Genomic DNA, 12,292 nt, shown 5'->3' with positions numbered 1-12,292 from the left:
CCCGGAAGCGGTGGCCCTGTAGCATGGCTTGCTAGGTCACCGGACTTAACCCCCTTTGATTTTTACCTCTGGGGGCATCTGAAATGCGCTCTGTATGAACCAGTTGCTGATGTGCAGCCCCTTAAACAGCGTGTTCAAGAAGTCTATGACGCTATTCGGAGAGAGGCCGGAGTTTGCGAAGGAGTGCGACAATCCCTGTATATTTTATCTATACAGCAATTTGCAGTAATTCGCCCAAGAGAGATTTTTGGTAACAAACTTCCTCCTTTATATATTAGATAGATATGTGTTTCAAGTCAGATTACAAAATCTTAATTAGAAAGTGATCTTCCTCTTGTCTTGAAGTATGCAAAATTTCATCAAGATCGGAATAAAACTCAAGATTTGCATGAATTACAAAAAAAAAGCAAAAACAAACGGACACTCTTCTTCATATATGTGTGGACTTCTAATAGCTTGCCAGTACGTAATAACAAGCCAAAGACAGTTTAAAAAACTGTATTATGCTAAGGAGTTGTCGCGGAATTGATAAAACGCCATCAACTCGTGCTAAAATAAAGTTGCACCTTCCTGATTTTTCTGTATACTGTATTCTGCCAAACTGTCGGCTAGAAGTAATTCAGGATATGGGGAACATAAAAAGGAACATAAATCCAGTCACTGATGTCTGCATACAGCCCTAGGGAGAACGATCCTAAAGAATACGTGCGTCGTGTAACCTAGTGCCAGTCACACTGGACTCGCACTCGGTAGGACGACGGTTCAAACCCTCGTCCGGCCATACTGCTTCAGGTTTTCCGTGATTTTCCTAAATTCCTGCACGCAAATGACGGGATGGTTCCTTTGAAAGGTCACGACTGACATCCTTCCTTTTCTATTCGATGGGACCGATGACCTCCCTGTTTGGTCCCCTCTCCCAAATCAATCAATCAGCCAATCACACCTAGTGCCAACAGTTGTGAAATGTACAGGTGGTGCTCGAATTGGGAATCTCCGATAATAAATAATTTATGCAACACACAGACAGTGAAGAAATTATACATTTGAAACGTTAGCTAAATTTTCCGTCGGTGCCTGACAGAACGTGACAATAATATAAATAGTAAACACTCTTCTGATTTCTGCAACAAATCAGGAAAGTGTTTCCTGTTTAATATTATGTAGCTGAAGATGCCCAGAATGTCCTGAACGTTAACATCTGCGAATTCTTACGACGAGAACCTCTACTGATCATACATCTACCTACTCCGGAAACACCGATTGTGTCTGACTAGGGTTGTCTCCGGCACCACTGCCATTTACTCTCCTTTTATTTCATTCAAGGGTAGTGCGTGGGGATGACGAACGTCGGTAAGCCTCCGTAAGAACTCTAATTTCTTTGATTTTCATTCGTCGTCGTTTCGCGACGTACGGAGTGAACCAGAACCTCACCGACATACTTTCGGTGGAGGTAGTATGGAACAAGACAAGAAAAAAATGTTCAGCAAACATGGGCTCTAAAATGCATACCTTAAGAGCTATGAGCACTTGTTCGGTAGAAGAGCTGTGGTTCACAATGCTTATAGGCCTTAAGATACGCATTTTAGAGCCAATATTCACTAAATGGTTTTTTCTTGTTTTGGTCGATACCCCCAGCTCTCAAAGTTTGTCAGTGAAGTTCGGAATTCTGGTTCACCATATGTATACCGAAGAAAATAATATCCTCTTGGAATACGCCCTCGAAATTTTAACAGTAAACATCTCCATGACGCAAAATGACACACTTGGAGCGTTTGCCACTGGTAAGAAGAAAGGAGGAAGAAAGTGCAGGATGTTGTGGTTTTGCCCTTCCCGCTGACGCTGTACAGATTGAGTACGTATTGCGGAGGGATGGGGGACGAAATCGGTTGTATCCTTCTCGGAGGAACCACCCTAGTTCCTGTTTTAAGCGTTTATGGGGGAACCACGGGAAACCTAAATCTCAATAGTTGGAGGGGGATTTGAGCCGGTGTCGTTCGGAAGGTGGGTCTGCAGTTTGATGCGATCCTCGGTAACACTCTCGCGCCTGATAAGCGAAACTGTCACTAAACCTGCTGTTCTTCATTTCATCTTCCCTATCTGCACTATTAATCCTCCCTGTTAATGGTCTCAGACTGACTAACAGTACTTAACAATTCGTTTTACAAACCACTCCTGTTGTAGTTGAATTACACTTGCTTACGATTAGCACCTGATTTTTATGAAACTAGTTCTCTGTGGTTGTTCCTCTTCTGGCTGCTCCCTAGCGTTACTCCGAGACATTTTACGCCATTTACTATTTCAGTGATTTATCGTTGATACTGCAATCAGAGATTAGTAGGTCGTTCCGCGTATTTATGATCAATAAGTTATATTGGCTTACACAGATTCAGTGGCGGTTTCATATATATGCTCAGAGAAAGAAGACGTGAGTCGTCAGAGTAGATTATCTCGATGCACTGACCACAGGTCCCCATAGACCAATCGATCTGTTTTGAAACGTGGCTATCGGATGAACCATATAGTGCGACGGCGCTCCATCGCAGTGAAATACTTTCTTATTATCTCCAAGGCACTTCCCTCCGCGGATCTATAACTGACTTCAAGGGAGATGACACCTCACTCCAATGAGACACTTGTTACCGCCAAAACTAAGTGAACAGACTTCCTGTCTCCAACAGGGATTGTTGGTGACTATATGTTCGTACTCCATAGCTCACTAAAAATAAAGTAGTGGTAATTCACATTAAAAGAAATAGCTAGGACCCTAAATAACATAATTCAGAGACACTTCATTGCAGTAACAGTAAATGTCAGGTTGAGGTACGGCGACTTGTGTCATATAAACATACATCGTTCTCGAACAAGAATTTAGATCTAAATTCCAGCGCAAATATTTTCGCATCTGTGCTTTGCAGATGACTTGCTGAGCGTAGTATAGGCTGGTGGATGAAACGGATGGATGGTCAGAAGAAATTCATCACGTAATATAAGGTAAGCAATAGTAACAAATTAATGGAAACAGATACTAATGCCAAGCTTTTTGCGCAATTGTATTCTCAAATCAGTTACCTGCTCCACTATTTGTTTTAGAACATCTTGTGTGTACACGACAAGTCGTTTAAAGACCTAACGTCAAACAACCAATTAACTGTTGAAAGCAATGAAACATGGGTTTCGCAAAATTATGTTATACACTGATGAATATTTTGCTACCTGGTGAATATACAGTACCTTTTTCTGACGGTATCTTAAAGAGATTGTTGCTATCGAAAGTGCAGCGATTGAATTGTTTTTTGGCCATCGAAGAAATTCGGAATAAAGAAAGAGCAAGTAAGTGTAATGCCACATCGAGAAAAATGTCCTTAGAGACGTATTACATGTTCAGGTTGGACACTAATTACATAGCGCATCTTCAGAATAGTTACTAGATATGTAGCAGATGTTCAGATTGGCCGTTAGTGGCGGAGCACACGTTGAGATTGTGTTAGAATCTGGGTAAGAAATCAGCTGTAGACCTTTACAAATAACCGTCCTCGTAAACCGATATTACGGGAATAACGCAGAACCTATAGTATCGGTAGTCGGACGCAGATCCGATACCAATCCCAGACTCCCAACTTCTCTTGCTATGAGGTAGAAAAGTACGACGATTCAACACATGACAAATATTTCAGTCGAAAGTTTTACAAAAAAGCGGCCATTATGTAACTAACTTTGACTTTCGTCTCTATTCACTGGAGAATTTTTTTGCCTCCATTTCTTTGTAAAAGGGAATTGAAAATACACTGTATCAGTGATTATCAGAATATATTCAGCCTAACTATGTGCTAAATATCTTTTGATCCCTCTTAACCTACTGTAGTTTCAGTCCCCTTTCCTCTTTTTTTTTACGTAGCAATGGAGGCAAAAAATTCTCCAGTGAATAGATTTTATTTCTGAAGTATGGTCTGTTAATTACCAGTTTACAACTGTCATCAGCTCTTCGTCGGTTCGTTGGACTCGAAACGATTCCCAGTACTAATATCCTTAGAAGGGGAAACAGGTAACAGTCAAAGGGCGTCAGATCTGGTTCATAGGCCGGTACTCTCTCTGTTTGCCCCTTACCAAAGCACGTTCGTGGGCAGGTGCGTTGTCCTAAAGTTGGATCGTTTTCCTAAAGTTGGTGCTTTTTTTTTCAGTACAGATCCCTTCAAACATTTCTCATACAGTTAATACGGAAGGTTTTCGTAGCGTTCACATCATTGCTTTAAAGCAGCCGATTCCAGCAGGATTTAACTCGACATGATGTCGACACCGACTATGGCTGTCTTCATCAGAGAAAAAAGAGCAAAAGAAAAAACAAAATGACAAGCAGTGATAGCTGAAAACAGACATACGAACAAATTCCTCTCGTCATATAAAATAATTTCTTGAAGTCATATTGAAAACGATATAAGTATTACAGATATTGCAACTGACGTAACAGTGGCAAGTGTCAGTAAAAATTATAGGTACATGACGTAGCATTCTGTACGTCACGTCCAGTGCCTGTTTCCTCGTGCAGCCCTTAGCGACTCACAGTGTGCTGCGTCATGCAGCTATAATTTCTAGACAAGTACCATGTCAGTTCCAATACCTGTAATTTTTATACGGCTTTAAATATAACCTTAAGAAGTTATTTAATGTAGCGAGATCATTTTGCTCGTGTATCTGTTGTCAGCTCTCATTGCATGTAATTTTTTTTTTTCTGACTGAGACAGTGTCAAAACCAGGTCAAACCAAACCTTGTTGCAAGAAGTTGGCTGTAACGCACAAATCATGTTCTTGTACGGTTGCTGGATCACATTCACGTTTAAAATTCTAAGTTGTATTCTCTATTTTCTGAACATTTTTATCTGTAATAGTAGTTCACAATGGTTCAAATGGCTCTGAGCATTATGGTACTTAACTGCTGAGGTCACCAGTCCCCTCCAACTTAGAACTACTTAAACCTAACTAACCTAAGGACATCACACACATCCATGCCCGAGGCAGGATTCGAACCTGCGACCGTAGCGGTCGCGCGGTTCCAGACTGAAGCGCCTAAAACCTCTCGGCCACACCGGCCGGCTGTAATAGTAGTTTCGAACGCCCTGAACACGGATCATTTTCAAAAGGAGAACGATCAAGTTATAATTTACAGTCCATTTCGAACTATTCAAAACGAGAATGAGATTTTCACTCTGCAGCGGAGTGTGTGCTGATATGAAACTTCCTGGAAGATTAAAACTGTGTGCCGGGCCGAGACTCGAACTCGGGACCTTTGCCTTTCGCGGGCAAGTGCTCTACCAACTGAGCTACCCAAGCACGACTCACGCCCCGTCCTTTACTTCTGCCAGGACCTCGTCTCCTACCTTCCAACCTTCCCGAGTTCGAGTCTCGGCCCGGCACACAGTTTTAATCTGCCAGGAAGTTTCATATCAGCGCACACTCGACTGCAGAGTGAAAATCTCATTCTGGAGACATCCCCCAGGCTGTGGCTAAGCAATGTCTCCGCAGTATCCTTTCTTTCAGGAGTGCTAGTTCTGCAAGGTTCGCAGGAGAGCTTATGTAAAGTTTGGAAGGTAGGAGACTCGAACTCGGGACCTTTGCCTTTCGTGGGCAAGTGCTCTACCAACTGAGCTACCCAAGCACACAGTTTTAATCTGCCAGGAAGTTTCATATTCAAAACGAAGTAGCAGGTTTTTTCTAAGCTTTCATCGAACTTCGAGTTTCCAAATAGGATAAATCGTCCAAAAGAAGGACAGTTACTGCGGAATGGTACGTCAGTGTACTCATCTCGATGATAGAGACTACTGATTAAAATGCCATTCAAACGAAGTTACTATTAAGTCGATATTCGTTATTGCACAAGACATTGCAGCGTAACGAATGCAGAACACCGTTGGTATCAACGCTCTCTCTGTGCCAGGCAGCGAAATGTTGTACATTCGCCAACACACGTGAATTTCATTAGCGTTTCGTCGTAATCTCCCAGCTAGGTCCACCGAAGTGTAGGAGGCACTGGGAGGTGTTTTCTCTGAAAGCGCCCCCTGCCGGCGGCCGGAGCTAGGTGCGAGAGCAGGAAGTGTCGGCGGTGCACGTGGGGCCGCGCCACGTGCGGGCCACGGCGCGACCTCCGCGGGGTTCAGTGAACCCGGCGCGCCCAGCGGGCCCCGCCCGGGTCAGCGCCGGCTGCCGCCCGCGGCCTCCTCCTGCTCCTGCTGCTGCTGCTGCTGCTGGTGGTGGTACTCGGCAGGAAGAGGGCCAACCAGAAATGTGCAGGAAGACTGGGGAAACTGCTGCGCACTAGAGAGAATGTCTGTCTTGGAGATCCTTGCGACCAACTCAAACCTCTTTCCATCGTCATATCTTTCCTGTCTTCCCAAAACGACCGAAGCTATTGACAAGTGCCTTCCTGGAAGAACAGTACTCGAGGAATGCCCTAATAAGGGCAAGTCCTGCATCACGATTAAGGGAGCGTTACAATGTGAAAACGTTTCCCATAGGACGATCTTTTCTTTCCACATTGGAAATCTGACTGCGTCATATAATGCACTTGGGCAGCCTCTCATTCACATCTACACTCCGCAAGCCTTCTTGCGGTATGTGACGGAGGGTACTTTATGCGCGAAGCATTCAACCACTACCACCGTCATACCTTAGCAAAAAATATTGCTGAAAACCCAAGGAAATTGTGGTCCTACGTAAAATCGGTAAGCGGGTCGAAGGCTTCCATCCAGTCACTCACTGATCAGTCTGGCCTGGCAACGGAAGACAGCAAAACGAAAGCTGAAATTTTAAATTTAGCATTTGAGAAATCTTTCACGCAGGAGAATCGTACAAACATACCGCCGTTTGAGTCTCGTACAGATTCCCGTATGGAGGACGTAGTGATAGACATCCCTGGGGTTGTGAAGCAGCTGAATGGGTTGAAAATAAATAAATCTCCAGGTCCTGATGGGATTCCAATACGGTTTTACAGAGAGTACTACATTGGCTCCTTTCTTAGCTTGCATTTATCGCGAATCTCTTGCCCAACGTTAAGTCCAATCTCTTGCCCAACGTTAAGTCCCGAGCGACTGGAAAAAAGCGCAAGTGACGCCTGTATATAAGAAGGGTAGAAGGACGGATCCTCAAAATTACAGACCAATATCCTTAACATCGGTTTGTTGCAGGATTCTCGAACATATTCTCAGTTCGAATATAATGAGTTTCCTTGAGACAGAGAAGTTGCTGTCCATGCATCAGCACGGCTTTAGAAAGCATCGCTCCTGCGAAACGCAACTCGCCTTTTTTTCACATGATATCTTCCGAACCATGTATGAAGGGTATCAGACGGATGCCATATTCCTTGACTTCCGGAAAGCGTTTGACTCGGTGCCCCATTGCAGACTCCTAACTAAGGTACGAGCATATGGGATTGGTTCTCAGGTATGTGAGTGGCTCGAAGTCTTCTTAAGTAATAGAACCCAGTACGTTGTCGTCGATGGTGAGTGTTCATCGGAGGTGAGGGTATGATCTGGAGTGCCCCAGGGAAGTGTGGTAGGTCCGCTGTTGTTTTGTATGTACATAAATGATCTTTTGGATAGGGTGGATAGCAATGTGCGGCTGTGTGCTGATGATGCTGTGGTGTATGGGAAGGTGTCGTCGTTGAGTGACTGTACGAGGATACAAGATGACTTGGACAGGATTTGTAATTGGTGTAAGGAATGGCAGCTAACTCTAAATATAGATAAATGTAAATTAATGGAGATGAATAGGAAAAAGAATCCCGTAATGTTTGAATACTCCATTAGTAGTGTAGCGCTTGACACAGTCACGTCGATTAAATATTTGGGCGTATCATTGCAGAGCGATATGAAGTGGGACAAGCATGTAATGGCAGTTGTGGGGTAGGCGGATAGTCGTCTTCGGTTCATTGGAAGAATTTTGGGAAGATGTGGTTCATCTGTAAAGGAGACCGCTTATAAAACACTAATACGACCTATTCTTGAGTACTGCTCGAGCGTTAGGGATCCCTATCAGGTCGGATTGAGGGAGGACGTAGAAGCAATTCAGAGGCGGGCTGCTAGATTTGTTACTGGTAGGTTTGATCATCACGCGAATGTTACGGAAATGCTTCAGGAACTCGGGTGGGAGTCTCTAGGGGAAAGGAGGCGTTCTTTTCGTGAATCGCTACTAAGGAAATTTAGAGAACCAGCATTTGAGGCTGACTATAGTACAATTTTACTGCCGCCTACTTACATTTCGCGGAAAGACCACAAAGATAAGAGAGATTAGGGCTCGTACAGAGGCATATAGGCAGTCATTTTTCCCTCGTTCTGTTTGGGAGTGGAACAGGGAAAGAAGATGCTAGTTGTGGTACGAGGTACCCTTCGCCACGCACCTTATACTGGATTGCGGAGTATGTATGTAGATGTAGATGTATGTACCACTGTTACTTCACCCTTTTCCTGCTCCAGTCGCGAATAGTTCGCGGGACGAACGATTGTCGGTAAGCCTCTGTGTAGGCTCGAATCTCTCAAATTTTATCTTCATGTTCTTTTTGCGAGATATACTTAGGAGGAAGCAATATATTTGTTGACTCTTCTAGGAACGTACGCTTTCGGAATTTTAACTGAAAGCCCCACCGAGATGCAGAACGCCTCTCTTGCAGCGTCTGCCTCTGGAGTTGGTTGATCGTCTCTGCGACGCTTTCGTTCTTACTAAATGAACCTGTAACGAAACGTGGTGTTCTTCTTTGGATCTTCTCTATTTCCTCTCCTTTGGATCTTCTCTAATTCCTCTATCAATCTTATGTTGTACAGAACACCAGATTTAAGTATTCGTCCACCGAGTATTTTGCAAGCTGTTCCTTGGATGATGAACTACATTTCCTTCGGATTTTTCCAATGAATCTCAGTCTGGCATCTGCCTTTCCTTAGATTACTTTTATGTGGTCATTCCAGTTTAAATCGCTCTGTACGCGTACTCCTAAATGTTTTACGGAAGTAACTGCTTCCATTGATGCTTCTGCAGTCGTGTAATCATACAACGATGGGTCATTCTGTCTATGTATACTCAAAACGCTACATCTGTTTATGCTGAGTGTCAAGTGCCACTCTCTGCACCAAGCTCCTATTCTCGGCAGGTCTTCACTATTTCGCTACACTTTTCCTTTGTCATGACTTCTGTGTACACAACTACATCATCCGCGAAAAGCGTCACGGAACTTCCGATGCTGTCTTTTATGTCATTTATATATATTTTGAAAAGTGATGGACCTATAACACTGTCTTAGGGTGTTACAGGTCCATTAATTTTTGCATATGTATGAATGACCTAGTAGGCAACTTCGGAATTTCGAAGATTTTCGTGGATGGTGCTGTTTTATACACAGAAGCACCAACGCTGCATTTAAAGGAGATACTGAGCAGCGTAGCGCTAGCAGTTGTCAAGTTGAAATGTCAGTCCACAGTGGAGTGTGCGCTGATTTCAAACTTCCTGGCAGATTAATCTCCGACACCGCTGCAGCCGGAAAAAGAGCCTGTAAGAACGGGACCAACGACGACTGAAGAGAACCGTTCAACGTGACAGACATGCAACCCTTTAGCAAATTGTTGCAGATTTCAATGCTGGGTCATCAAAAAGTGTCAGCCCGCGAACCATTCAACGAAACATCATCGATATGGGCTTTCGGAGCCGTTTACCCACTCGTGTACCCTTGCTGACTGCACGACACAAAACTTTACTCCTCGCCCGGACTTGTCAACACCGACATTGGACTGTTGATGACTGGAAACGTTGCCTGTGGTGGGACGAGTCTCATTTCAAATTGTATCGAGCGGATGAACGTGTGCGGGTATGGAGACAACCTCAAGAATCCATGGACCCTGCATGTCAGCAGGAGACTGCTCAAGCTGGTGGAGGCTCTGTTATGGTGTGGGGCGTATGCAGTTGGAGCGATATGGGACCCTTGGTACATCTAGATACGACTCTGGCAGGTGACACGTACGTGAGCATCCTGTCTCATCACCTACCCCCATTCATATCCATTGTGCATTCCGACGGACTTGAGCAATTCCAGTAGGACAATGCGACACCCCAACACGTCCAGAGTTCCTACAGAGTAGCTCCGGGAACCCTCTTATGAGCTTAAACACTTGCTCTGGGCACCAAACTCGCCAGACATGAACATTATTGAGGATAGCTGGGATGCCTTACAATGTCTGTTCTCCATCCCCTCGTACTCTTATTTATTATCTATGGACAGCCCTGCAGACATTAGTCGAGTGTACGCCACGTATTGTTGCGGCATTTCTGCGTGCTCGCGGGAGCCCTACACGGTATTAGGCAGGTGTACCAGTTTCTTTGGCTCCTGAGTGTATGACGGTAACGGTCATTTGAAGCAAAACACTGCATATTGACATATACCCTATTCTGAATGGTTTCCAGGATATAATACATTTAATGTACAACGTTATTTATTTTCTATATCATTCACTCAATTGTTTGTAGGTCTATATATGTACACATGTACAACAGTTAGTAAACATCACAACATACGTTTTACAATGTATCAATTGAAAAATACATACTTTTAACACATTTACCTCAAAGCATTATCGTACAAGTGACAATACAGCTGTTGCAAAGTTCACAGTAAATGTTCGAAGCCGGCCGCGGTGGCCGAGTGGTTCTAGGCGCTCCAGACCGGAACCGCGCTGCTGCTACGGTCGCAGGTTCGAATCCTGCCTCGGGCATGGATGTGTGTGATGTCCTTAGGTTTAAGTAGTTCTAAGTCTAGGGGACTAATGACCTAAGATGTTGAGTCCCATAGTGATCAGAGCCATTTTTGAAATGTTCGAATATCCCAACTGCAATGGTGCATTCTTGCGAGAATGTGTGTTAACAATTTAACCCCGTCCAGGCGATAGCAGCGTTACCTGGCGAGGAATGACTGCTACTCAGACACACGCACGGTGCAGTAACAGTGAGAGTGCTGTCCTTGTGTAGAATGGGGAAGGCGCGCGATATATCTTAGTTTGACCGAGGGCAGAGTGTGATGGCCCGGAGACTCAGCACCAGCATTTCGGAATCTGTACGACTTGTCGGGAGTTCGAGGAGTATCGTGATGACTGCCTTCCAACACGTGCGGAACCAAGGTGAAACCACTTCCCGACGTCGTAAGGTTGTACGGTCACCCTCATTACTGAAGTCGGACGTCGTAGGCTGGGCAGACTAGTAATATAGGACAGGTGGCGAACCGTGGCGGAACTAACATCAAACTTTAATGCTGCGCCGCGTACAACACTCCTAACGATAGACCTCCGCAGCTGAAGACCCACGATTTGCCACTGTTAAGTCCATGACGTCGGCAACTACGACTGAAATGGGCACGTGACCATCGGCACAGGGCGTTGGCTCAATGGCAGAGCTTTGCATGGTCTGATGAATCCCGATACCTTCTTCATCATGCCGATGGGAGGGCGCGAATCCGTCGTCTTCTGTGGAACACCTGTGCTGCGGCACGGAAGCAGGCTGGCTATGGCTCCATTATACTCTGGGGAATATTCAGATCGGCATCCATGGATCGAGCCGGGCTTGTGCACCATGACGGCTACGGAGTACCTACACTGTTTGCAGACTGCGTACACCCCTTCATGACGGTTATGTTTCCCGACAGAAGTGGCATTTTTCAACAAGACACGCGCCATGTCACAAGGTCAGGAGTGTGATGGAGTCATTCGAGGAACTCAGTGACGAGTTCCAGGTGACGTGCTGGCCCCCTGACTCGTCAGATCTGAACCCGACCGAACACGCCTGGAATGTGACTGAACGTGATATCAGAAGAATCGCCCCCGTCCTCGGAATTCACAGGAGTTAGGTGACCTATGAGTGCAGATGTGGCACCCACTCCCTCCAGCGACCTACCGAGGTCTCATTGCTTCAATGTCGTGACGCGTCGCTGCTGTTATCCGTGCCAAAAGTGGACATACCGGCTGGCTGATCTGTGTGTGTTCATATGAAGTTTTTTGCTTCAAAGGAGCGTTCCTATCATACCTCTAAATATTGACCATTCCTCCTAGGACACCCTGTATGTAAAAATATGTGCAGTTCATAAACCATTTAAGATGTTAAAACAATGGCTTAAGTGAGTCATATTGGTTAAAAGTATGAGTTTTTTCATTATGGTTAACATCTGTAATAATTTTATCCGTTGGAGTATCGAAAAACCGCCTCTCTAGCTGAGGGGTCACCACAGATTACTTTTATATGGAGGAACTTGGTTCAATGCCCGACTGTCAGGGAT

General features: G+C 44.8%; 1 non-coding gene across 1 annotated transcript; it reads right to left on the bottom strand.

The window, feature by feature from the left end:
- Positions 1–5,251: 5,251 nt before the first annotated feature.
- On the bottom strand, positions 5,252–5,326 carry Trnas-cga (transfer RNA serine (anticodon CGA)). The gene has a single exon. It is a non-coding gene; the product is annotated as a tRNA-Ser (tRNA).
- Between the last annotated feature and the right edge of the window lie 6,966 nt (positions 5,327–12,292).

Source organism: Schistocerca nitens, chromosome 4 (genome assembly GCF_023898315.1).
Source record: "Schistocerca nitens isolate TAMUIC-IGC-003100 chromosome 4, iqSchNite1.1, whole genome shotgun sequence".
Lineage (NCBI taxonomy): Eukaryota > Metazoa > Arthropoda > Insecta > Orthoptera > Acrididae > Schistocerca > Schistocerca nitens.
Note: the sequence above shows the minus strand (reverse complement) of the source record. Positions and strands in the feature narration are given on the sequence as shown.